General features: G+C 41.0%; 1 protein-coding gene across 2 annotated transcripts in view; it reads left to right on the top strand.

Annotated features, from left to right (window-relative positions):
• The window catches only part of DIO2 (iodothyronine deiodinase 2), a 252,774-nt gene that overhangs the window by 40,441 nt on the left and 185,787 nt on the right, over positions 1-26,546 (top strand). For both annotated transcript variants that reach the window (XM_043472688.1, XM_043472690.1), the window contains exon 3: positions 20,682-20,810. The gene's annotated coding sequence lies outside the window, so the exon portion shown is untranslated. The remainder of the gene's footprint in view (positions 1-20,681; positions 20,811-26,546) is intronic.

The raw sequence follows: 26,546 nt of genomic DNA, 5'->3' as shown, positions 1-26,546 counted from the left end.
AATAGGAAATGGCAATCCACTCCAGTATTCTTGCCTAGAAAATCCCATGGACAGAGGAGCCTAGTTCGCTACAGTCCATGGGGTCACAAAGAATTGGATATGACTGAGCACTCCTATAAATATATTAACTGTAAGCTTTATGTAGATGATTATTTGTATGTTTTTCACACCAAGGGGATCATATCAAGTTTGCTAATTTTAGCCTAATTTTCTACCCAACACACCACAAACAGTTCTGTCATTAATCTGTCTTTTGTATATCACTGTAATGGCTACATGCCATTTTATTGCACTTTTAAAAATGAATTATCTTGCCATTTATCCAAGATTCAGTTCAGTTCAGTTGCTCGGTCGTGTCCGACTCTTTGCTACCCCATGAATTTCAGCACGCCAGGCCTCCCTGTTCATCACCAACTCCCAGAGTTTACCCAAACCCAGGTCCATTGAGTCGGTGATGCCATCCAGCCATCTCATCCTCTGTCTTCCCCTTCTCCTCCTGCCCCCAATCCCTCCCAGCATCAGGGTCTTTTCTAATGAGTCAGCTCTTCGCATGAGGTGACCAAAGTATTGGAGTTTCAGCTTCAACATCAGTCCTTCCAATGAACTCCCAGGACTGATCTTTAGGATGGACTGGTTGGATCTCCTTGCAGTCCAAGGAACTCTCAAGAGTCTTCTCCAACACCACAGTTCAAAAGCATCAATTCTTCGGTGCTCAGCTTTCTTCAAAGTCCAACTCTCACATCCATACATGACTACTGGAAAAACCATAGCCTTGACTAGACAGACCTTTGCTGGCAAAGTAATGTCTCTACTTTTAAATATGCTATCTAAGTTGGTCATAACTTTCCTTCCAAGGAGTAAGCATCTTTTAATTTTATGGCTGCAGTCACCATCTGCAGTGATTTTGGAGCCAAAAAAATAAAGTCTGACACTGTTTCCACTGTTTCCCCATCTATTTCCCAAGAAGTGATGGGACCAGATGCCATGATCTTAGTTTTCTGAATGTTGAGCTTTAAGCCAACTTTTTTACTCTCCTCTTTCACTTTCATCAAGAGGCTTTTTAGTTCCTCTTCACTTTCTGCCATAAGGGTGGTGTCATCTGCATATCTGTGGTTATTGATATTTCTCCTGGCAATCTTGATTTCAGCTTGTGCTTCTTCCAGCCCAGCATTTCTCAAGCTGTACTTTGCGTATAAGTTAAATAAGCAGGGTGACAATATACAGCCTTGATGTACTCCTTTTCCTGTTTGGAACCAGTCTGTTGTTCCAAGTCCAGTTCTAACTGTTGCTTCCTGACCTGAATACAGGTTTCTCAAGAGACAGGTCAGATGGTCTGGTATTCCCATCTCTTTCAGAATTTTCCACGGTTTATTGTGATCCACACAGGCAAAGGCTTTGGCATAATCAATAAAGCAGAAATAGATGTTTTTTTGGAACTCTCTTGCTTTTTCAATGATCCAGCAGATGTTGGCAATTTGATCTCTGGTTCCTCTGCCTTTTCTAAAACCAGCTTGAACATCTGGAAGTTCACGGTTCACGTATTGCTGAAGCCTGACTTAGAGAATTTTAAGCATTACTTTACTAGCATGTGAGATGAGTGCAATTTTGTGGTAGTTTGAGCATTCTTTGGCATTGCCTTTCTTTGGGATTGGAATGAAAACTGACCTTTTCCAGTCCTGTGGCCACTGCTGAGTTTTCCAAATTTGCTGGCATATTGAGTAATTCTAAAAATTATCCTATAAATCCATATGGTTATATTCATGATAGTTTTGGGGTTAAAATCTGAGAAGTAGCATATCTGGGTCATAAGGCATGCACCTGTGATAGATTTTTATAATTTAGTTTAGTATTTATTCTACTTGTGTTTTCTAACTGAATTGTCAGATCCTTTTAGATAAGAGCCTGGCTTTTTCTTCTGAGCATCTCCATAGGCTACCCAGGATACCTACACAGGAACATTCGCCTGAAGGTGGTTAAGGAAAATATTTAAATGACTAGATATCTCTTTGCAACAAATGATTTATTCTTAAACTTTCCTGCTGTATGTACCTAAGATGTTGCAATTGTTTTCTATGTCTTTATTATATGAAATACTGCACACACACACACACCTTTCAATAACTAACAATTTTTGTATATTCTCTTTATCCAACTTTACATTTGTTACTTCCATGTTGTCTAATTATCAAGGACATTTCAAGCAATCTTTTTTTTTCACTTTCTAATCCAGGCAGAGAAGGGGTTGGTATCAGGAACTGGGCTCTTGAGAATATATTATTTAAATAGCGCAGGGTTGGCAAGCAAATGTAGTTGGTAAAAAATTTTAGTTTCTTGTTAAGTCTATAGCCAGATTGAATGAATATCTTGTACTTGGCTAAACAATCATCACAAGTGGTAACAATACAATTTTGCAACTAGAAGCACACAGATTGAGAAATTGGGTGTGTTTTGTAGACATTTTTCAGCAGTAAGATACTGTGAGGAGCAAGCTGGCTTACAGAATAGGAGGGGAGGCGCCATCTGAAAGAATAGGAAAGAAAATTCATGAAAATCTGTGGCTGGTGATCAAACAAGAAAAGCTAATGGTTATTAACTGTGAATAGTCTGAGTTTTTATGCTGCTAGAATGTATAATATTATAAATTACTGTTTTGGGATTGTTGTGCTAGAGAACAAATGATGTTTTAAAAAAAAAAGAAACAGTCTTTGGATTGGGTTCTGTTTTACTTTACAGTTATTTTCCAAGGACTACTGTAGGAGTCTTTTTTAAAAGTGACATTTCAAATCCTGAGGGTTTGTGCCTACATGCAATTTATCTTTTAGCATATATTAAAGAAAAAGATGCTCTCATGAAATTTTACTCACCTGTTAGCAAAATTCATGCCTTTTAAAGTTTAGAAATTCTAGAGTTTCTTATCAAGACATCAACATTAGCATCTGTAGCTCTTTAGCAAGAGATGTAAACATGCCAAAGATTAGCGTGTTTACTTACATTTCAGTTCAGTTCAGTCTTATATAACCAAACTGCTTAAGACCAAGACCAAACTAAAACATTGAAAACCTATAAAATACGTGGAGATGCTTTGGGAGAGCTAGGAGGCTGGTGTCTAGAAAAGTCAGGTGAAACAGAGATGCATTCTATTGTGCAAAGAGCCAGATGTTTTAGATGAGATGGGGGTTTGAGAAGAAAACTTGGAGGGATCAGCTAAGATCTTCAGTGCCCCTTTGTCTTCCATCAAATCAGAAAGCAGGAAGGGTAAGCATTCCCTGGATTTAGGGGAAAGAAAGGAAGATTTTAAGGAGACGATAGGATTCTATGAACGCTGTGTGTAAAGCGAACATAATGAAAAAAAAGGCTCAAAGCTGTGTATCAGCAAGACCCTCAAAAGAGCCCGCCCCCCTCCTCCAGGGGGCGGTGCTGTCTTTGTATCTTGGAGCACTCCACGTATCAGTCTGGGAAGCCATGTGGTAAGACTGATGGATGGAAAGGGGATCCAGGGTGCTGAGAAAGATGCTATCAAAGTAACCAACTGTTGGTGTGTAGCTTCCACTGTGACCTTGATTCCTGGATTCCAGGAGCCTTCATCTTTATTCGCATGGCTGGTACGATTATTACCTACCTCTGCCTGGGCCACCACAGTAGAACCCTGATGTTATTATTTTTAAAATATTCATTTATTTGACTGTGCCAGGTCGTAGTTGTGGCATGTGGGATCTAGTTCCCTGACCAGGGGTTGAGCCTGGGCCCCCTGCATTTAGAGCATGCAGTCTTAGCTGCTGGACCACGAGGGAAGTGCTGGTAGACCCCTATTTGACATCACTGACAAGTCCTGCCCATCTTATTAACTGTTCTTTACATGGATGATCCATCGTTTCAAAACCTCACTTCCTGCATATTTGAAGTTTCTGCTTCTGTTTCAGGTTTAACGAATCATTTTCACATGCTTCCATTAACTGTTACGAACCTTGTTTCCCATAGTTCTTTCTCAAATCATTTGCCTTTGTCTCAGTTAAGTCAGAATTATTTTCTGTGTCTGTGCTCTTTTTGCTCAACTATTTGCTCAGCCTCACTTCCCTTGGTTTAGATTCTACTCATCCTTCAAGGCCCAGTCTAAATCATGTTTTTAACTTGAAACCTTAGGCAACATACTTCAGCTCAGGAATGTTTATTTTCTTTTCTCTTTGCCAAGATATAAGCCTATTAAACTGGGATGCTGGGAAAGAAATGACCTCATTTAACATTCTGTTGAATCCAGTAGTATCCTTTATTTCCATTCCGCTGTCCAAACCATATAGTAAACATTTTGACAATGGGAGCCTTCTGAGAATTCTACAGTACTTCAGACAGTGCCGGGTACCCGGCAGTCAGCACAGCGCCTACTTGTGACTGAGGAAGAAAACATATTAAATAAAAAATACCACAGTGGTACAAATATAGGGAAGTGAGCAAGTCTTGAATGATACTAGTCAGAAATAATTTCAAGAAGGTAATATAATTTTATAAGAGTTTTGTTTCTTCTTTCTTCAAAGACACCAAATGGGAGGGATAGGAAAGACCTCCCAATATTACACAGAACTACCATATGACCCAGAAATCCCACTACCAGGTATAATACCCTGAGAAAAGCCTGATTCAAAAGGACACATGTACTCCAGTGTTCACTGAAGCACCAGTCACAATAGTCAGGACAGGGAAGCAACCTAAATGTTTAACAACAGATCAATGGATAAAGACGTTGTGGTGCATATTTACAATGGAATATTACTTAGCCACTAAAAGGAGTGAATTAGGGTCATTTGGAGAGACGTGGATGGACCTAATGTGTGTCATACAGCGTAAAGTAAGTCAGAAAAAGAAACACAGAATCATATCTTAACGTACATATGTAGAATCTAGAAAAATGATACAGATGAACCTATTTCCAAGGCAGGAACAGAGATGCAGACAGAGAATGGGCATGTGGACACAGGTGTGGAAGGGAAGGAAGGATGAATTGAGAGATTAGAATTGACATAAATACTTTGCCGTGTGTAAAAGAGCTAGTGGGAAGCTTCTCTATAGCACAGGAAGCTCAGCTCGATGCTCCGTGATGACCTAGAGGGGTGTGATGGGTGCAGGGTGGGGAAGGTAGGGAGCTCCGAGAGGGAGGAGATATATGTATACCTACAGCTGATTCACTTCATTATACCACAGAAGTGAGCACGACATTGTAAAGCAATGATATGCCAATAAAAAATAAATTAAAAAAAAATGAAAAAAGAAAAAAAAATCCAAATGTTACACGGTCTGCTGTGTTGTTTGGTGCAAACATCCTTGGGAAAATTGGACCCTGGAATATTTGATGAATCCTCCAACCTTGGCACGTCAACCTGGAGTGTGCTTTATTTTCTTTTATTCCTCCGAATCCCTATGATTATTAATAGTGGATATTATCCAAGGGCAAAGAATGTGTGGTCTTTTTGACCAGAGACTAGTTTCCATAAAGAAAATAGCTAACTAATTATCATCTCTGTCTCCAGTCCATTTCTGCCACCCATAGCAACAAAGGATTCCATTAAAAAACATTACTATTTTATTAAAAATGCTAAATTAATTTAGTATTCTTTTTAATTTCCCAGTAGGTTTTGAAGAGATTATGGTGCCATCTGTGTATGCCCAGAAGTGATAATTATAATAGCGGAAGAACCAGCCTCAGCTTTGGTGCCTTCTTTTTCCAAAGTGACCTGAATGCAGTCATTGCATTTACTGATTAGTTACAATTCTTTCTCTTCGTTCAAATTGTTAACAAGGGAAACAATACTTCTCAATACTCTTTTAGTAAAAACAAATGTCTCCTGAAGTGAACAGTTCAGGTATAGACTACGTAATGGGCTTATTCAGCAGAGTTTATGAAAAAGTTGAACCCATTCATTCTTACCTTGTTTTCAGTTTTTGCATGCTGAATATCTTTTGCTAGTCTGTGCAGCTTGTAAACCACCTTCTATGCCAAGCTATTATTTCCTAGCTGCAAGCCCACTCTTCTAAACTCGACTTTGTGATGGTTAGGCCGAGATTTTGTCAACCACTTTTCAGCACTGCCACTTGGCTCCCGGCTAGGCTATACCACTAGAGACCATTAGATGGGCTTCCTGTTTATTTCCTATGACTGTGCCATACTTCTTCATCTTTTCAGCATTATCTTCCCTTCATTCATTGGGAATTCATTTTGCAGTTTTTCCAATACTTGCAGAGTTGGATTAAGGCACCATCTCAGAGATATCGGCACTAGCTAGCACCTTCTCAGAAGTCTGAATTTCATCTCCTCCAGGGTTTACAAAATTCCAAACTCCTCCATTTGTTCTGCTAAGCCAAGGTGTGTAGCTACCTCCTGCAACTGATACTTTCGTGATACTTAAAAACATTTTTTTTGTTCGAGTATACTTTATTTACAGATGCTTCGATGATACCTTAACGCAGTGGTAGGCAAATGTGTGTATTATCTATGGCTGCTTCATAAATAGTCAAATATTTGCAATGGAGACTGTATGACTGAAAATGTTCGTTCCCTGGCTCTTTGCACAGAAAGCTTACTGAACTCTGCCACAGTGTTCTAGTATTGCCTTTTTAAAGTTTGCACTAAAATTTTAAAATAATTACATTAAGTTCTCTCTGTTCATATAATCAGTGTGGTTTCTAGATCATGCTAGGGCCTTGACTGATACAAATATTGGTTCCATATGTGGTCCTGGAAAATGGACACTCCAAATGGGGATTGGTTTGGTCATATTTTTGTACTTGAATACAATGTTGAAATTAGGTACTAGTAACCCGTGGCATGCAGTAAATCTCATTTAATCAAATCATTACCAGTGTTGATTGTGGTGAAATGCCTACTACAGCCTATGCCTAAGAACCTGACCGTTATGACAGTCATGATGACTACAAGGACTTTGGCTGGGATAGATTTTCTGATGGTTTTGAAGTTCTTACAAAAAGAAAACAACAAATCCAGAGACTTGGAGAGCTTTATTATATCCCTAAAAAATATCTTTTTAATAACCTGGACTGTCATTGCTGAGAATCAAATACAAAATTTAATTGGGCAGAATGCACAATTACAACAAAAATTAAATTCATAGCTTTTGCTGAATTGTTCATGTACAAGTGCAGAGTCTGACCAGGGAAGAAATGTGCCCCAACTAGTCTGGTGAAGTCTGTGAACCCTTTCTCCAACTATAGCTTTTAGATACATGAACTAAAATATACAGAATAAAAATGGAAACAAATTATATTGAAATACAGTAATCAAAATGTTTTGAAAAATCCATGTAATTCTTTAAAATAAATGTTTTAAAGAATAATGTCTAGCAGTAGGTCTTTAAATGCCACGATTTGAATACTTTTTTGATATATCTGCATCACATCATAAAGTAATACGAAATATCTATGACTTCTATTGTTGCCAAAGTCATGAGCAATGATTAATACTACTGTGGGTTTTTTTGTTTTTGCTCATATTTATTATCAAAGAAAATCTAAATTTCAGTTAGATGTTGATGAAAATAAAGATGTATTTTTTTTCTTCTTCAAGTTTACTAATCTGATTTTCATCTATGTACCTGAAGAATCCCTGATTTAGTGGTTTTGGTACCCTTGAGAAATCAGTGGTATATATATCCTTGAGAAGTTTTGAGATAATTATTCAAAATTAATTAGATGAGGATGAAGGCTGTATGGTTCATTTAATCTTCTTTTAACTCCTTCTGCTTAAGATACATCCTCCTGTCATTCTAGAAGTCTCTTCCTCTAGGAGACTGGGTGAGGGAATCTTCTCTCTGCATCTATATAGTGCCCAGGACTTTTGCCATTGAAGCACCTATGATACTATCGAATTCAAGTACTTTAATATGTTTTCCGCATCAGAGATTATGATACTATTCTGCCTGTTTGCCTTTACATATTCTCCCCACTTGACTATAAGGTTTCTGATGTTAGAGACCACATCTGACCACATCTAACACAGGGCCCATCACCTAATACAGCTGTCCCCAACGTTTTCGGCATCAGGGACAAGTTTTATGGAAGAAAATTTTTCTGTGGACTGGGAGGAGGGGGTATGGTTTGGGGATGATTCAAGGGCGTTATATTTATTGTGCACTTGGTTTCTATTGTTATTACATCAGCTCCATCCCACATCATCAGGCATTGGGGCCCAGAGGTTGGGAACCACTGAGTGGATGCTCAGACCACATTTGTGAGTCAACAAGTGAATGAAATGGATGGATTCCAAGGCGAGCATAGTGGTCTCCTCTTGTTCAGGGCCAAAGGTCTTGACTAGGTATTTTGCATAAGCTTTGCCGTGAATGGAGAGAGAAGAGAAGAGAAGTGAATGTGTCAGTGGAAATCTATCCACTGCTGGAAAAGCAGCTCAGTATTCAACCCTATTAACAGCAGTGCAGTAGACATGCCACCTCTGAGGAGGACGTGACTCTGGTTTTTGTTTTTTTTTCATTGCAAAGAGAATGGTGAGTTGTTTTTCAGTAAGACGTGTATGACATCAGTGTGACGTGTGCATCGGGGGAGACTGGATCTCCCCTTAGCTGTGGGGTAAGAGATGAGTCTTGATTAAACTAATCCAGTCATGGTAATTCCCTTTGGCAGTGTTTAGTTTAGGCATGGGCATGTGATACAGTTGTGGGCAAAGAAATGTCATGGCAAGTCTGCTGAGGGGTGTCCAGGAAAAAATAAAAGGATATGCATGAAAGGCCACGTTCCTGTATCTCTCTCTTTGGCTGTGGGTATATGGTCTGCTAGTCAAGGCTATGGTTTTTCCAGTAGTCATATATGGATGTGAGAGTTGGACTATAAAAAGCTGAGCACCGAAGAATTGATGCTTTTGAACTGTGGTGTTGGAGAAGACTCTTGAGAGTCCCTTGGACTGAAAGGAGATCCAACCAGTCCATCCTAAAGGAAATCAGTCCTGGGTGTTCATTGGAAGGACTGATGTTGAAGCTGAAACTTCAATATTTTGGCCACCTGATGCGAAGAGCTGACTCATTGGAAAAGACCCTGATGCTGGGAAATACTGAAGGCAGGAGAAGGGGACGACAGAGGATGAGATGGTTGGATGGCATCACCGACTCAACGGACGTGAGTTTGGGTAAACTCCGGGAGTTGGTGATGGACAGGGAGGCCTGGCGTGCTGATTCATGGGGTCACAAAGAGTCAGACACGACTGCGAGACTGAATTGAACTGAACTGGTGCCAGAGCTCATGAAAAGTGTGAGAGAGCAGGTAGCATGCTGAAATGGATGGAAGGACAGTGGATGACTGGTGATGTCATTGAGATGCTCTATGAACCAACTGCTGCACTTGTTACATAACCAGAGTCTTTATTAAGCCATTTTTTGATGGACTTTTTGTTATTCGCATCCTGAAGGGTCTTAACTGCTTCACCTTCTTAAGGGAAGGACAGTTTTCCTAATGGTCATTCATGGGTGAGACAGGGATTCCAATCTGCCTGAGACCTCAGTGCAGGAGAAGCTCAGAAGTCTGTGTTGTATGCAAGAGTTCTTTAACAGCTCCAAAGTTCTAATTAAACAGTGGATAGGGTGCCAGCCATTTCTGAAATTCTTCAAATGAGAACAGTTCAAGCTAGATGAGAAGCGTTTGTAGGTGAACTAACCCCAAACACCCTTCTGAGACCCCAGTATGCTATGGCAAGGCATTCCTCTGCAGCCTGTTAGGTGTCACTGTGTTATGAAACTGGCTTTGACATTTGGATGTCTACCACTTGGTGAGTGGTTAGTTATGAAATGCTATTGGTTCAACAGATTATACTTCTGGAATAAAGCCTGGACTTCTGGGATCTTTTTAGTGGCTGGTTTATTTGTATTTCCAAGGCCATTTTCCCAATAAGCCAACACAATCAAATTACATGCAGCTTTGAAGACATTCTACCTTACAGTTTGACATTTTAATTAGGACTTTAAAGAGATAATAATCACTGCCCACAACTTCCCTAATGTTACCTAGAAATGGGCCAGTTAATTAGGATCCCAGAAAAACCCACCGCATACATTTCATTTTAATTGTTTTTCCAAAACTCCCATCGCCACATCTCTTGGCTTCAACTCAGACCAAATCAAACAAACAGCAGGGAAGATTTCAATCTCTCTGGCCTCCAAAAGCTCTAAGGGTGCAAATAAGGAAGTCAGTCTGGGTCCATCATCTAAAAATGTATGTTTCAGCCTGCCTAAGATATTTTTCTTTTCATTTCAAGATTGCTTTTGAAAGGAAAACCATGCCAATGCATTTCATTAGGTCATTCTCTATGAAAGCCATTGACATCTGGTTCATCTGATCTCTTTGATTCCTGTATCTAAACTTTATTTTTCTTTATCTCTTCTAGGGTAACATTATTAATGGGTGGTCCTACTAAGGAATTTTTTTTTTTTTTTTTTAATGCTCACTGACTGCCTTACATTTCTTCAAAGTGGATTTTACAAGGTGGAGGGAAAAATGAGTGTGTCTATTGTTGAGACACAAAAGGGCCCAGGGTGTGAGAGCTATTCAAGAAGTGAATTCTGGACTGTTGGGCGGATTATGTGTAACAGGATGCTCACTGCCTCACCAAGCCCTGCCCCTCCCTGTCCCTGGGGTCAACAGACAAGAGTGGAAATGTGGTAAACGTCTGAGCTGTTTGTCTAATGCTTTGATGTGTTTTGACACATTCAGGCAGGAGAGGTGGTTGCCCTTCCCAGAAGGGGTTTAAGAAGTGTAACAATATGCCACTCTGTCACTCTGCCAGTCAGGTACCTTTAGCCTCACTTTTGAACCTCAGTACTTGTGCCCTGGTCTCCAGGTGAATGATCAGTTGCAACATGTATCTCAGTTCCCAAGATCTAGAGGTTATAAAGTTTCTTGTGTTCAACAGTTGAGTTAATTTGAAGGATATCCTCCACTTGCAACTTCATTGATGACTGCTATTTCAACATGCTGCTGAATGTGCTCACTTCACACTTGTTCATGGTGAGAGGCAGTGAATCCAATGAAGTGCAAAGTTTAACCACCTCCCCCCTACCCCCAACACACACACACAGCCCCTTCCAAGTCTCTGGCAAGACCTCTTGCAATGTGATCACGTGTGTTTGTAAAATTTGAAAACGTAAGATAATCTAACAACAGCTAGTTATAACCACTGTGTGCTTTCATGACCAATTTTGTCTGAACAATTTTGTGTGTTCTTTTACAAAATAAGGACCCCAAATTGTATAACCTTTAGGACTAACAAACCTGGATCTGCCCCTGCTCTTTATATAAGTACTTTTTAAATTGGTTTACAACTTGATGTAAGTTTTGTCTGTAAAATATTTTGTTTTGACTTCGGTATGTTTTGATTTCGGTATGTACCTTAACATGCTCACCACCACCAAAAGTTCAGTTTCCATCCATCACCATACTGTTGGTCCCATTACCCATTTTGCCTTCTCCTACTCTCTTTCCTTCTGGTAGCCACTATGTTCTCTGAATCTGTTTCGGTTTTTGTTTGTTTTGCTTGTTTGCTTTTAATTTAATATTTCACATATTAAAAACACTTATAAAATCATAGTTTTTGTTTTAGCTTATTTGACTTATGTCATGTAATACTCTTCAAAATAGTATATAAAAAACTCATATAATTCAACAACAACAAAACAAGTCAATTAACAAATAGCAAAGGAGCTGAATAGACATTTTTCCAAAGAAAACCTACAGATGGCCAACAGGCACACAGGGAGATGTTTAACAGCATTAATTATTAAGGAAATGCAAATCAAAACTGCATTCATATCCATTAGAATGGTTATGATAAGCAGTTTTAAAAAGTGTTATTGGGCTTCCCTGGTGGCTATGTCAGTAAAGATTCCACCTGCAATGTGGGAGACCTGGGTTCAGTCCTGGGTTGGGAAGAGCCCCTGAAGGAGGGTTTGGCAACCCACTCCACTATGTTTGCCTGGAGAATCCCCACGGACAGAGGAGCCTGGCGAGCTGCAGTCCATAGGGCCGCACAGAGTCAGAAACGACAAGCGACTAAGCACACAGGTCCTAGATTAGAAGAATGTGTTCAGATCATGAGCTGGCTTTTAGAGGTAGCTCTGTGTGCAAAGGAATGTCCTTGAAGCAGACCAAGTTGGCACAGTAAGTCTTATTTTTCCTGTCAACCATGGTTCCCTGAGATTTCTCCAAACTTGAGACAGTTCTCTGATCTTGAGAGTTTAAATCAGATAAGGTACGTGTGATTCTTACTGGATAACCAACAAGGACACACCATATAGCAAATGCACCTCTGCTGAATGTTATGCAGCAGCCTAGATGGCAGGGGCAGTTTGGGGGAGAATGGACACATATATTTGTATGGCTGAGTCCCCTCACTGATCATCTGAAACTATCACATTGCTAGCTGGCTATACCTCAATGCAAAATAAAAAGTTTACAGCAACAGAAAGGTATGTGTGATTCTCAGAACCGTGAATGTGCATCATAAGTCCTCAGTGAAGGCTAGCTATAATAATCACTGTTATGTTAATTTCCTGCAAATTGTGCTGCTTTGTGCATATCTTTTTCTACTACTCCCTTCATCTGGGAAAGGAGATAATACTTACTTTACAGGGATGTTTTGGGGAATAAACATGTAAAACACTTGTCACAGTGGGCTAGGCACCCAATGAATGGACATCGTTACTGTAATGATGCATCAATGTATTATGGGCTTCCTTGGTGGCTCAGTTACTGGTGAAGAACCCACCTGCCAATGCAGGAGACGTGGGTTTGATCCCCCCAGAGAAGGGAATGGCAACTACTCCAGTATTCTTGCCTGGAGAATTCCATGGACTGAGGGGCCTGGTGGGCTACAGTCCATGGCTTGCAAAAGAGTCAGACTTAGCAACTAAACAGCACCAACAAATCAATGTATCACATACAATTATATACATATGATATGGATGGAGAGAAATAAAAAGAGAATGATTCTGGCATACTGAGGAATCCTGATGAGTTAACTTCTAAGCTCACTTATATGGTTTCACAACACGGGATTAGAATTCTAAAGCTAACTAATGGACTTTTAAGACCTATTAGAATTTCATTAAAAATGTTATCAGACTGAAATCTGACTGTATTTGCATAATTCATCTAATCTTGTACTGGATTTCTGCACAAATATAAGTAATAATTGGTTAAGAATTCATGAGAAATAACATGTTGGCAAATATATTCCTCAAATCTCATTTGAATTTCATTCCAATTGTATTCACAATCAGGGATTTGAATTATTGATTTCTATCTTACCTGGAAATTTTAAGAAAAATAACTATAGAATTCCCTTAATTTGTTTGAATAAACTATCTGTTAATGTTTGTTTTTATATTAAATATATAGATTCTATATTAACTTCTTTAAGTGGGGCCAAAATTCATAAAGTACTCTCCTGAACTTCAAGATGTCTATAGTTTTAAGGGTGCAAGACCAAGTTGGGCATATGCATATTTGCACTGACATACATAAGCAAAATGGATAATGTGCTACATAAGAGTGTGTACATCCTCTTTAAAAATAAATATTATCAAATGGGAAATATATGATTCTAGACTATGAGTTTCTTAAGGGCAGTGTCTAGCAGAATGCCTGAACACAGGTAGAAATTCAATATATATTCATTTAATGACTAAATGAATAAATTCAGTTCAGTTCAGTTGCTCAGTCATGTCCAACTCTTTGCGACCCCATGGACTGCAGCACACCAGGCTTCCCTCTACAGCACCAACCTCCGGAGTTTGCTCAAACTCATGTCCATCAAGTCAGTGATGCCATCAAACCATCTCATCCTCTGTCGCCCCCTTCTCCTCCCCCCTTCAATCTTTCCCAGCATCCAGGTCTTTTCCAATGAGTTGGCTCTTCACATCAGGTGGCCAAAATATTGGAGCTTCAGCTTCAGCATCGGTTCTTCCAATGAATATTCAGGATTGATTTCCTTTAGGATGGACTGGTTGGATCTCCTTGCAGTCCAAGGGACTCTCAAGAGTCTTCTCCAACACCACAGTTCAAAAGCATCAATTCTAGGGCACTCAGCTTTCTTTATGGTCCAATTCTCACATCCATACATGACTACTAGAAAAACCATTTAATTTAATGATGAACCTTTGTTGGTAAAGTAATGTCTCTGCTTTTTAATATGCTGTCTAGGTTGGTTATAGCTTTCCTTCCAAGGAGTAAGCATCTTTTAATTTTGTCAACATCTGCAGTGATTTTGGAGCCCAAGAAAATAAAGTCTGTCACTGTTTCCATTGTTCCTCCATCTATTTGCCATGAAGTGATGGGACCGGATGCCATGATCTTAAGTTTTCTGAATGTTGGTTTTAAGCCCGCTTTTTCACTCTCGTCTTCCACTTTCATCAAGAGGCCCTTCAGTTCCCCTTCACTTTCTGCAGGTGGTGTTGTCTGTGTATCTCAGTTTATTAATATTTCTCCTGGCAAACTTCATTGCAACTTATGCTTCATCAAGCCCAGCATTTCTCATGATGTCCTCTGCATGTAAGTTAAGTAAGCAGGATGACCATATACAGCCTTGATGTACTACTTTCCTGATTTGGAACCAGTCTGTTGTTCCATGTCCAGTTCTAACTGTTGCTTCTTGACCTGCATATAGAGTTCTCAGGAGGCAGGTAAGGTGGTCTGGTATTTCCATTTCCTGAAGAATTTTCCACAGTTTGTTGTGATCCACACAGTCAAAGGCTTTGCCATAGTCAATAAAGCAGAAGTAGATGTTTTTCTGGAACTCTTTTGCTTTCCCTATGATCCAGTGGATGTTGGCAATTTGACCTCTGGTTCCTCTGCCTTTTCTAAATCCAGCTTGAACATCTAGAAGTTCAGAATTCACATACTGTTGAAGCCTGGCTTGGAGAATTTTGAGCATTACTTTACTAGCGTGTGAGATGAGTGCAATTGTGTGGTTGTTTGAGCATTCTTTGGCATTGCCTTTCTTTGGGATTGGAATGAAAACTGACCTTTTCCAGTCCTGTGGCCACTGCTGAGTTTTCCAAATTTGTTGACATATTGAGTGCAGCATTTTCACAGCATCATCTTTTTGTATTTGAAATAGCTCAACTGGAATTCCATCACCTCCATGAGCTTTGTTCGTAGTGATGCTTCCTAAGGCACATTTGACTTCTCATTCCAGAAAGTCTGACTCTAGGTGAGTGATCACTCCATTGTGGTTATCTGGGTCATGAAGATCTTTTTTGTATACTTCTGTGTATTCTTGCCACCTCTTCGTAATATCTTCTGCTTTTGTTAGGTCCATACCATTTCTGTCCTTTATTGTGCCCATCTTTGCAAGAAATGTTCCCTTGGTATCTCTGATTTTCTTGAAGAGATCTCTAGTCTTTCCCATTCTATTGTTTTCCTCTATTTCTTTGCACTGATCACTGAGGAATGCTTTCTTATCTCACCTTTCTATTCTTTAGAACTCTGCATTCAAATGGTATATCTTTCCTTTTCTCCTTTGCCTTTCACTTCTCTTCTATTCACAGCTATTTGTAAGGCCTCCTCAGACAACCATTTTGTCTTTTTGCATTTCTTTTCCTTGGGGATGGTCTTGATCCCTGCCTCCTGTACAATGTCAGGAACCTCTGTCCATAGTTCTTCAGGCACTCTGTCTATCAGATCTAATCCCTGAATCTAATTTGTCACTTCCACTGTATAGTCATAAAGAATTTGATTTAGGTTACACCTGAACTAAATGGAGTAGTTTGAATCTGGTAGGGAAAGTTCATGAAATATTCTGAAGAATGTGACTCTATGGGCTTCTCAGAAGAGAATCAGAGATTTGGGGACATAGGAATTTAGTGACAATGTAGGCCAACAATCTCATTTTACATGAGGGAGATAGAATCATTTATATAAACTAGTAATGGAACCAAGAGATGGTATGGAGGACAAAGTGAGGTGTACATGAAAGCATTCCCGTATGTTGTATATCAAAGTAAATCAGTAAATAATACTTAGAGTCATGGAATAATATTAAGAAAATCAGTGCTATGTCAATTGCAAGACTTGGCTTCTTCTCATATTATTTATCTCTTTCTGGTTATTAATTTCTTTCAGACTAATTCCCAATGACTGTCCATATAATTTTGTCATAGGGAAACTATTGCATTGTGCATTGTCTGAGAAAAAGAATAGCACTCACAATTGAGAGCTTTGGGATGTCTGTCTTTCAGAGGTTTCTATTGTAATGAGATTTGACATATACCATGTGCATGGTAAAAATGCAAATTTAGAGGGTAGTGAAAAAAGGAAAGCAAGTTTATAGAACTGACACAATCTGAAGCACAACAATGCATGTGGCTTCAATTACTGTCAAACCCCTTTAGTTGACTGTGGAAAGGAAGAGGGAACAAAAAAGCACTGTGTCTCTGTGGTTGAAAAAGACCCCACCATTGGAATTTGAGTTCCTAGATGCTGTGTGTGTGTGAGAGAGAGAGAGAGAGACAGACAGACAGACAGTCAGACAGTCATAGTCTGGATTCATTGGATACCTGAGTCCTCCTTTCTTTGAGATTTTTGACTTCTTCAATCTCATGCAAAGCTACCTGCCCAGGGAGTCTAAGATAAAGATTGTAGGAAAGCTGGCTATGTATGAGTTCAAATAACTGGTCTGATTTTTAAGTTCCAAAGGATATTTAGTCAGACCAAACATAAATTCCTATGAGCAACTGTCTGGACTGATGCATCTTAGAAGAGTTCTTCTCATCAGTAGCTGTCATGAGGTCTTTAATATCCAAACTGTAATTTTCATTCCAGCTTTGAAGACCACTGGTGAACAACCTAAAGTAGAGCTTTGGTTGATGATCCATAGTATAAGTTTAGCAGCCTAGACTAAAGGTGGATTGTCTTAAAATGAGATGAGCTTTTTGGCGTATGCTTGCATGGTTACATGCACGCTCAGTCTCTTCAGCCATGTCTGACTCCTTGAGACCCCATGGACTTGAGCCCGCCAGGCTTCTCTGTCCATTGGATTCTCCAGGCAAGAACACCAGAGTGGGTTGCCATGCCTTTCTCCAGGGGATCTTCCTGACCCAGGGATGGAACCCACGTCTCCTGTATTGTAGGTGGATTCTTTATCCACTGAGCCACCTGGGGTGTCCTAGCATATTCTTGATAGTGAATAAAAGACAGTAGGGAAAGTTAAAAATTCAGGTGCCTCAGAATCCCACTACTGGGCATATACCCAGAGAAAACCATAATTTAAAAAGACACACACACCCCAGTGTTCATTGTAGCACTATTTACAATCGCCAAGTCATGGAAGCAACCTAAACGTCCATCAACAGTTGAATGAATAAAGACGATTGCGTGCATGTGGGCTAAGCCGCTTCATTCGTGTCTGACTCGTTGCGACCCTATGAGCTGTAGTCCCTCAGGCTCTTCTGTCCACGGGATTCTCCAGGCAAGGATACTGGAGTGGGTTGCCATGCCCTCCTCCATGGGATCTTCCCCACCCGGGGATCAAACCCTCATCTCTTATATCTGCTGCAGGGGCAGGTGAGTTCTTTACCACTCGTGCCACCTGGGAAGCCCAAACAAGATGTGATGTGTGTGTGTGTGTGTGTGTGTGTGTGTGTGTGTATGATGGAATACTACTCAGCTATAAAAAGGAATGAAATCGGGTCATTTGTAGTGATGTGAATGGACCTAGAGTCTGTCATACAAGATGAAGTAACTCAGAAAGAGGAAAACAAATATTGTCTATTGGTGTATAAATGTGGAGTCTAGGAAAATTGTCCAGGTGAACCTATTTGCAGGGCAGGAATAGAAACACAGATGCGGCGAATGAACAGTGGCCCAGTGGAGCAAGGGGAAGGTGGGACGAGTTGGGAGAGTAGCGTTGATGTGAACACACTGCCGTGTGTAAAACAGCTGATGGGAAGATGCTATAGCACACAGGCCATCCAGCTCAGCGCCCTGTGGTGCCTAGAGGGGCCTGCTGGGAGTGGGGCAGTGGGACGGAGGCTCAAGAGGCAGGGAATATACCTGTACACACAGCTGGTTCGCTTCATTGTATAGCAGAAGCTAACACCACACTGTAAAGCAGTTCCATTCCAATTAAAAAAATAAAGTGGGTTGCCATGAGGAAGAAAAACTATCCCATCACTCTTGCTGGGATGAGACCAGTAAGCACAAAAGAAGTGCTATATCTACAGGGGGAAAATATTAAATGACTATTCTTATACTTTTCTTTCTAGTGCTCTCAAAAGTTTTGGCAGAGACTTGACTATAGGCTGCTACCCTTGTTGTGTAAAAAAAAGGAGATACATTTAGGAGAAAAATCAGGACCTGGACTCAAAGAGTTGGAACTAGCTAAGCAAATGTTATTTTTTTCAGTGAAATTATTCCTATAAACTGGAGTTAAATGGATTAGGTGGCTCTGAAGCTAACACCTCTGGGGGACCATTTTAGAGCATCTTTTGAAATGATTATTTGTGGTAGAGATAGGAAGTTCACAATAATATCTGGGAAAAGAAAAAGAAATTTCATTAGGATATTTCCAATCTTTTCAAAATTAATCTTACACCACCTTCCATTATAGGAGAACACTGAATAAAGAAAATTGTTTCTCAAGAGTCCAACTTTGAGTGCTAGTTAAGACTATTTGCCAAAACATCCATTTACTTTCCTAACCTGGGGGAACTGAACTAGCAAACGGATGTCACTTCTAAGTACACAAGTGTCTTTGGTGTATGCTAAATGAAAAAGTTTGAAAGAAAAAGATATTTCCATTCACATAAAATTCTTTCTCATTAATATCCCAGAGCAAAGAGTTGCTTGTAAGTTTGGGGAAGGGGAGGAGGGTGGAGAAGTCACACTAGCATTCAGCTTAGGTTGGACAGACCACATCAACGCTACCCTTTTATTAGAACATTTTCGTTCTTTCCCAGATTTTCAGTCCCTTCAACTTTTATTTTGACCAGTGACCTCCACTAGGGATCCCCCCAAGTGTTTAGGATAATTGGGAAGCCTACACAATGTAGAAGTCTTCTGTGTTTCTTATCTGTATGTATTTTGCTTGTACTGGCCTAGTCATATGGCTATCAGAGGAGATTGTATTTTTCCAACCTCAGAGAATGTGTTTTATTAATTCCTTTTCAAATTCTTCTCACTCAGTGAACGATTCAGAAAGAAAATGCTCAGATTCAGGTGAAGGGAGTCATACCAAACATTTGCCAGACCACAAAAACTTCAGCTGCCTGGGCTTAAGGCTGATTTCAGTCACTAAGGAATTTGGGGATGAAAACAGTGTTTGTAGTGAACTTGCAGAAATTCTACAAGTGTCACGAGGACAGGGATCAGGTCTGTCACCCATTCGGCTGAAGAACTGTTTAACTGTCTACTTCAATGACCTTTTCATCTCTTTATCACCATGGCTTAGATTGTTAGACTCCCTAATAATTTACAGGCTCCAGGGTTAGAGTTCTTTTCCTGGAGGCATTAAAGTTCTGCCCCGATCATCTGCTTAGGGGAAGATGGTTTGCTTAGTCTTGTTTTTCTCTTAAATGTGCTTTGGTCTCCATGCCCTAACTCAGTGGTTCTCAAATGTGAGTATGCGTCAGAATCCCTGGCTTATTAGACTATGGATTGTTGATATGCCCACTTCCTCTGCCTGCCTCCAAAGCACACATCCACACCCAAACCCACACCCACCCCCCACTCTCTCTGTGAGTTTGTGTTTCTAAATAGTTCCCAGGTGTTACTGATGCTTCTAGTCCTGGTCCACATTTCAAGAACCATTGCTCTGACCAGCCATCAATTCCCATTCCTAGAACATTCCGTTTTCTGTCGCTTGCAGGCAATCTATTTCTCTTCTCTTTTCTCTCTTTAGCGGTCATTTCCCCCCACTCATTTTCAAACATGACACTAAATGTGCCGAACATATTTAAGCCTTTCCACCATCTAATATAATAGAATTCAAAGCAGTTTTGCTTTCGCATTATTTACCTGGGCAGCGTAGTGATGCCAGTAGCTACTTAAGGATGGTTCAACATCTCCACTTATCACAACCACACTTTGCAATGATGCAAAACTCAGTTAAGGCTGAGTCAAGGGTCACAGTGGAATTTGGTGTTGGCGCAGGAGCTTATTTCTGTTTCATGATAGAGGTTCTTGCCCCACAGGTATTATTTTGCTATTATTTGCTTGTTAACCCAGCCCCCGTCTATCACATATCCCTGGATGCTTATTTGGGGAAACAGAAGTGTGTATGTTTTCATACAGTGATGGATTTATTGTTTTAAAGGTATTTTCAAATCAGTTCTGCTTTAGATTGTTCGGGAGATCTCAAAATAGATCGTCCAAGTTGGTCATCACCAAGAGGCAAAAGGTGTAAATACAATCCACGCTAAGAGTAACATAAATGCCAAGGAAGCAGTTTATCTTGTTGAATTCCATCAGAGGCAAGCTACCCAGCAGCTTCAGACCTGTTCATATCGGCCTGGTGGCGGGGGACATGCTGGCACTTTGAGGATCCTGGCTCCATCCCCGCCGTGGGAAAAGCTTACATGTGATCAGAGCTACAATTAAAATGGGACTTGACAAAGTAATTGAGAGAGGCAGCCGCTTTTGCAATGTTCAGGACTAATTCAATGGATTTTCTTCCCTGTCTTCAGCAGCGTTCGGCAGCTTTTTTGGTGACCGGCTACACCGTTTGGCAGCGAGTTCAAGGGCTCACAACTGCGCAGAGCAAGGAGCCTGCTGAACACTGAGGTTCCAGTTTAGAAAGAGTGCTGCAAACAAAGGTAGGCTTTTATTTTGAGTAAGATCCTTTCATCTGCACAAAATCTCATGCCTGATCATGTGCCACTCACCACTGCCACGCTCACAGTGCTGGACATACATCCTTACTCTCTCAAATCCTGGAGGGTGAGGGACTCAATGGCAGCATTTTGTCTCGAGTTTCCGATTTATTGAACTCTCTCCATGTCCTATTTCTTGCTTTGCTTCTCTACCACTTTCAGCTCCTGTCTCCTTCTTTTTGGGCCCTGTTTTATTAAGATGATTCGTTTTGGCAGGTGGCTTGGAATGTAATATTCGGTGTTTTGTTTTCATGGGAGAAAACTGATGGTATTATCGGTTTCCCATGGAATACAGGGCATGCCTATCTCTGCCTCTCTCTGCCTGCCTGCTGGTTCTTAGGGAAAGTAGCTGTCTGCAAAGTGTGGTGAAATGTCTTCACTGCACTTGTCACAGTTCATAGTCGTCTATGTCTGAGTAATTGCTTGATTGATCTCTGTCTTCCTCACTGAACACAGGCCACTGGAAGACGATGACCACCTGTTTTGACCTTGGTGTGTCTCTAATACCTTTCATGGTGACTGGTACACAGACACACGGTAGCATTTATTGTGGGGCAGGAAAGAATACAGTGTACTAGTTGAGTTATGGGAAGTGTACCAGTTGAGTTATGGGAAGTTCTTAGCTGGTCTTAACTACACTTTGGAAATGGCACTCTGCTTTGGAAAGAATTGTGCAGAGAGTTCTAAGTTTTTAGTCATAAGCCTGTGGTTTGGTTTGTTGGTTTAGTTTATTTTGAGACATTCAAGCGATGGTATTGTTGGGTGGAAATAGACAATGTATCACAATAAGGATAAGTTTAATTATCAATAAGGATAATTAATATTATGATGAATTCTATAAACTTTCTATTTCAGCCACGAAATTATTGGAATGTCCAGATTGCTGTAGCAATGTATTAAGTTTCTGAAAACTTGGGAAATATGGTCTATGCTAGTTTTTCTAGGGTTACCATAACAAAGTACTACAGACTGAGTGACCTAAACAACAGAAATTTATTATCTGGAGTCTAGAAATTCAAGATCAAGGTGTCCACACGGTTGATTCCTTCAAAGGGCCAGGAGGGAGAAATCTCTTCTATGCCTCTCTCCTAGCTTCTGGTGGTTCCTGATAATCTTTGGCATTCCTTGGCTTGTAGAGGCATCACCCTGATCTCCATCGACATGTTCATATTGTCTCCTCCCTGTTTACCTGCATCTTCTGATAAGGACACCAGTCATATTGGACAGGAGCCCACCCTATTCCAGGATGACCTCATCTGAACTAGTGATGTCTGTCACACCCCTATTTCTGTGAATAAGATCACTTTCTGAGATGCGGCAGGTTGGCACTTTAACGTGTGAATTTTTCATGGACACAGTGGACATGATCTGGTAAGGTACAGCTACTGGACAGAAGATGCATCAGACTCTTTGCATCCAGATGCTCCCTGCCACCTCCCTCCAGTGGCAGGGTTTTGACCTTTTTCCAGTGCAGGGTCAGGATAGTCTTGGCTTGGCAATGCACTTCCATTTAACTAGTTGAACCTGTTTCAGAGCGCCAGCCAGCAGGTCTGCTGCCAGCTGGCACCTCCCTGTGTCATCTCCAGTGGAAGTTAGGACCGTGCCTGAGACAGTGTGAGGAAGCTTCTGATGTCTGCAAAAAGGGCAAAACCCTTCTCTTCCTCACTATCGCTTGTGAGGCAGTCCCCTTGGCTCCCCCATTTTATCCTGAGGGGACAAAATGTGAGGTGTGAGGACGGCAGGAGACTCTTCTAGAGGGTTGTCTTGGGGGTTGGCTACTGAAAACTAGGACATCAGTTGATGGACAGCATTGATCTGTTCTGACAGAGGAGCTCCTAGGCCCAAGGGAAAAAAAAAAAATCAGACCTAGATGATGAAATACACTGGAGCCATGAGGCACAAATATTTCACTTCACCATAGTAAAGGGGGAAGGTAATGTTTGACTTCTGGCTGGATGTCCATGAGAAAGACCAATATTTAATCTTGTCTCTGGCTTTTTATCAAGAGAACAAGTTACATCACTTTTGTGGTAGCTTCCAGGTGCTTAAAAAAGGAACTGGCTGGGAGATGAGGGCTTCGCAAACCGTAAAATTCACGGCAAGGCGGTTGCCCCTGTCGATGCCGCCTGTACTCTAGGGTCCGGCCGTCAGCGGTGTGGTCATGGCTCTTGTTTTGGGATGAGCAAGAGAGAGAGGCGCCTGAGCACAGTCGCAGCCAGGGGCCAGGGCTGGGGCAAGCGGTGTGCCCCACGGTGCATTAGTGGCAGGGGTGGAGCTTGAATGGGGCTCTCTTGCCAGAGAGAATGTGGGCCAGAATGCTCTTTAATGAAAAATATCATTTCGTGAAGGCAGGAGAAAAGGGCAGGGATAAACCTTAGAGGAAACCAAAAAATGCAGGTTGTGAGTGACAAGCAAGAGTTACAAAAGTTAACTGCTTCTTGTCCTGCCTCCCTCCACGTCTGGCTGTGCTCGGCCATGTCCAATCCTTGTGACCCCATGGACTGTAGCCCGCCAGGCTCCTCTGTCCATGGGGTTCTCCAGGCAAGAATACTGGAGTGGGTTACCATTTCCTCCTCCAGGAATCGAACCCAAGTCTCTTGCATCTCCTGCATTGGCAGGTGGATTTTTTTTTTCACCCCTGACTACCTATGTGATCCCCAAACCAGTTTCCCCAACACAGTAGGCCTCATTTTTACTCACCTGGTACTGGGAGTAATGGCATAGCTCATTTCTAAGGAAGTTTTAGTATAAAAATTCCATAATATCATCATTTCGAGCCAATCTAGAGTCTAGATTCCTTGTATCTTCAGTTGGCTGGCTCTGTCTCCATAGTCTTCATGTTTTATGTATTTAGTTTAAAACTCCGGTATGGTTGGTTCTTGTCCTGTTGTGCATAGTATTTCAAAATTTACTTCCATGGTTTTAGGGTATCAGGGCCACAAGGTATATCCTAAAACAATTTTGTAAAAAGCAAATGACCAAAATTTGAAAAATTATGTTGCTATAATGTTGCCGAAGATAAATACTCTAAAGAGATAAGCTCCATGGCATAAAGCAAAATTGAACCCTCTCCCCACAAACAATAACAAAAATAAAAATCAGTATCTTCTAATATGAGATCCCTGTGGTAGAAATAAGATCTTGCCTCTAGTTCTTTAAACTATAATTGAGGATGATTAACCATGTGTTCGTGCTAAGTCACTCAGTCGTGTCCAACTCTTTGAGACCCTGTGGACTGTGGCCCGCCAGGCTCCTCTGTCCATGGGATTCTCCAGGCAAGAATACAGGAGTGGGTTGCTGTGCCCTCCTTCAGGGGATCTTCCCTACTCAGGGATCAAACCCATGTCTCTTTACGTCTCCTGCTTTGGCAGGCAAGTTCTTGACTACTACAAGAAGCCCATGGTTAGACCTAAGTATTGATAAATAAGCATATAAGGAGAGAGGAAGCTCCTATGAAAGATGGGATTTAAGCCATATTCTGTGGATTTAGACCCGCAGTATATGGATTTGATGGCATTTGAAAGTACAGTAAGTGCCTACCCCTAAGTTTCTAGTTGTGTCAAGGCCATCTTGGACTAGCAATCATTATGGCAGGAATTGAGCTCAAGTGAGAACTTCATTCCCGCTCTGAAGGCTCTCATAAAAGTTCTAGTAAGCAGCATCCATAATGCTCTTGTGTTGGTACAACTTCATGATGCTGAGTTAATTTTATTGGGATGGTAGGAAGCCGTGTTGGATGATGGATAGGCTTCTCCAAGGGTAGTGGTCGTTTAAAAATACTATTTCCATTTCCCACAGCTGTGTGGCCATGGGGCAGTTATTTAATATTCCAAAGTTTCAGTTCGCTTACCTGCAACCTGTGGTGGGCTACCGTGGTGGCCCAGTGGTAAAGAATCCGCCTGCATTGCAGGAGACACAGGTTTGATCCCTGGTTGGGGAAGATACCCTGGCGAAGGAAATGGCAATGCACTCCAGTTTTCTGGCCTGGAAAATCCCATGGACAGTGGAGCTTGGTGAGCTATAGCCCATGGGGTTGCAAAGAGTCGGACATGACTGAGCGTCTAAAAAAGAACCCCCACCTGTGATGGATCTCAGTACATATTTCAGTTTTCTTTTTCATGTGAGGATTAAGTGAGATGATAAATGTAAAGTGCTCAGTAGAGGGGCACTTAATGGATATTAAGTAAGGACTATCATGATGCATGTTATGATGTCCTTTCTTTCGGGGAAACTGACTTTATTTCAATAATGGATTCAGAACCTAGTGACTTTCTATCACTGTGGAGCACTTTCTTCTTTAATCTGTGACTGAGCACAAAGTTCCAGGTATCCAGGGACCTAACATCATCCTGGAGATCCAAATCTGAAGAGCAAGCAAACATCCCTGGGCTAACGCGTGGGTGCGGTTCCGCTGTTGTCTTAGGAGCACCCAGTCCATTACAAGTCTGAACAACGTGATCCTGGCTCTCCACACAAAATACACAGCAAGGAAATGTCTGTTTTGTAAGAAGACAATTCAGGCTTGTTTTTCAAGGTCTTCCATAATCCTGAGGTTCTCAGCTGCTGCTGCAGCAGCAAGAATTATTGAAGGTGGCACCCGAATATTGTAAAAAACACACATGATAAAGAGAAGGCAGCCTGCAGCTGCAGGGTGAGCCGTTAGAAGCCCGGTAGGAAAAGAAGACAAGACGTGGAATACATTGCAAGCGTCAGTCCCTAAGCTGTGGAGAGATGGAAATGATTTTGAAAGACCACCTCTCTTGAGTAAATCCTTCACCCCTGCTTGACTGTGTCTGATAACAGGGCGCTCTGTGTCTTCTGAAGCACCCTTCCCTAGCCCTCTCTAGGGGCTAGCTGGTATAACTTGTAGAGGCAATAGTGAGAAGGAAAACCTCCGAAACTTCCTTCACTCTAACCTTAATTTGAATCCTAACTCCCTTGTTTGACATTTCTAAACTTCAGATGTAAAATAAGGACAACGTATAAATGAGCATCATGATCGCACCTGCTTCATGGGGTCTTGTAGGGATCTTATGAGATAACACGTGTAACACGCATAGCACAGTATCTGGTGTGTAACTAACACTGAGGGAACCATCTGATTGTAGCATTAGTTTTACTTTGATTATTGAGCAGGACTGCCCGGCTCCAACATTCTCATCTCGAACAATTGACTTTCTTTCTCTGTATTTGTGTTGCCTCCTCTGCAAATGAGGATTCTAGGAGCATTTAACACGACATTGTTGAGATAATTGGATGACTTGATACAGGCAAAGCTCCTAGAAGAGTGCCTGGCACTTGTGGGGATTATTCAGTGTTAGTCATTATTGATAAAGGAGTTTTTGCGACTTGTTTTTTCAGTCTTTTTGCTTCATGAGTATTTCCCACCAACAGCACTCCTTTGCCTTTTCTAGCTCTCTCTCTCGAGAAATCTTCTATGTACTTTTTTTGTTTTTATGTTTTACCTTTCAACTTTTCAGTTTATATTGGCATATATTCAATTAATAATGTGATAGTTCCGGGCAGACAGCAAGGGGACTCAGCCACACAGACACATGTATCTCTTCTCTCCTAAACTCCTCTCCCATCCAGGCTTCTACGTAACACTGAGCAGAGTTCTCTCTGCTATAGAGCAGGACCTTGTTGGTGATCCATTTTAAATATAGGTGTGTGTATATG

This window comes from Cervus canadensis, chromosome 6 (genome assembly GCF_019320065.1).
Source record: "Cervus canadensis isolate Bull #8, Minnesota chromosome 6, ASM1932006v1, whole genome shotgun sequence".
NCBI classification, from domain to species: Eukaryota; Metazoa; Chordata; class Mammalia; order Artiodactyla; family Cervidae; genus Cervus; species Cervus canadensis.
Note: the sequence above shows the minus strand (reverse complement) of the source record. Positions and strands in the feature narration are given on the sequence as shown.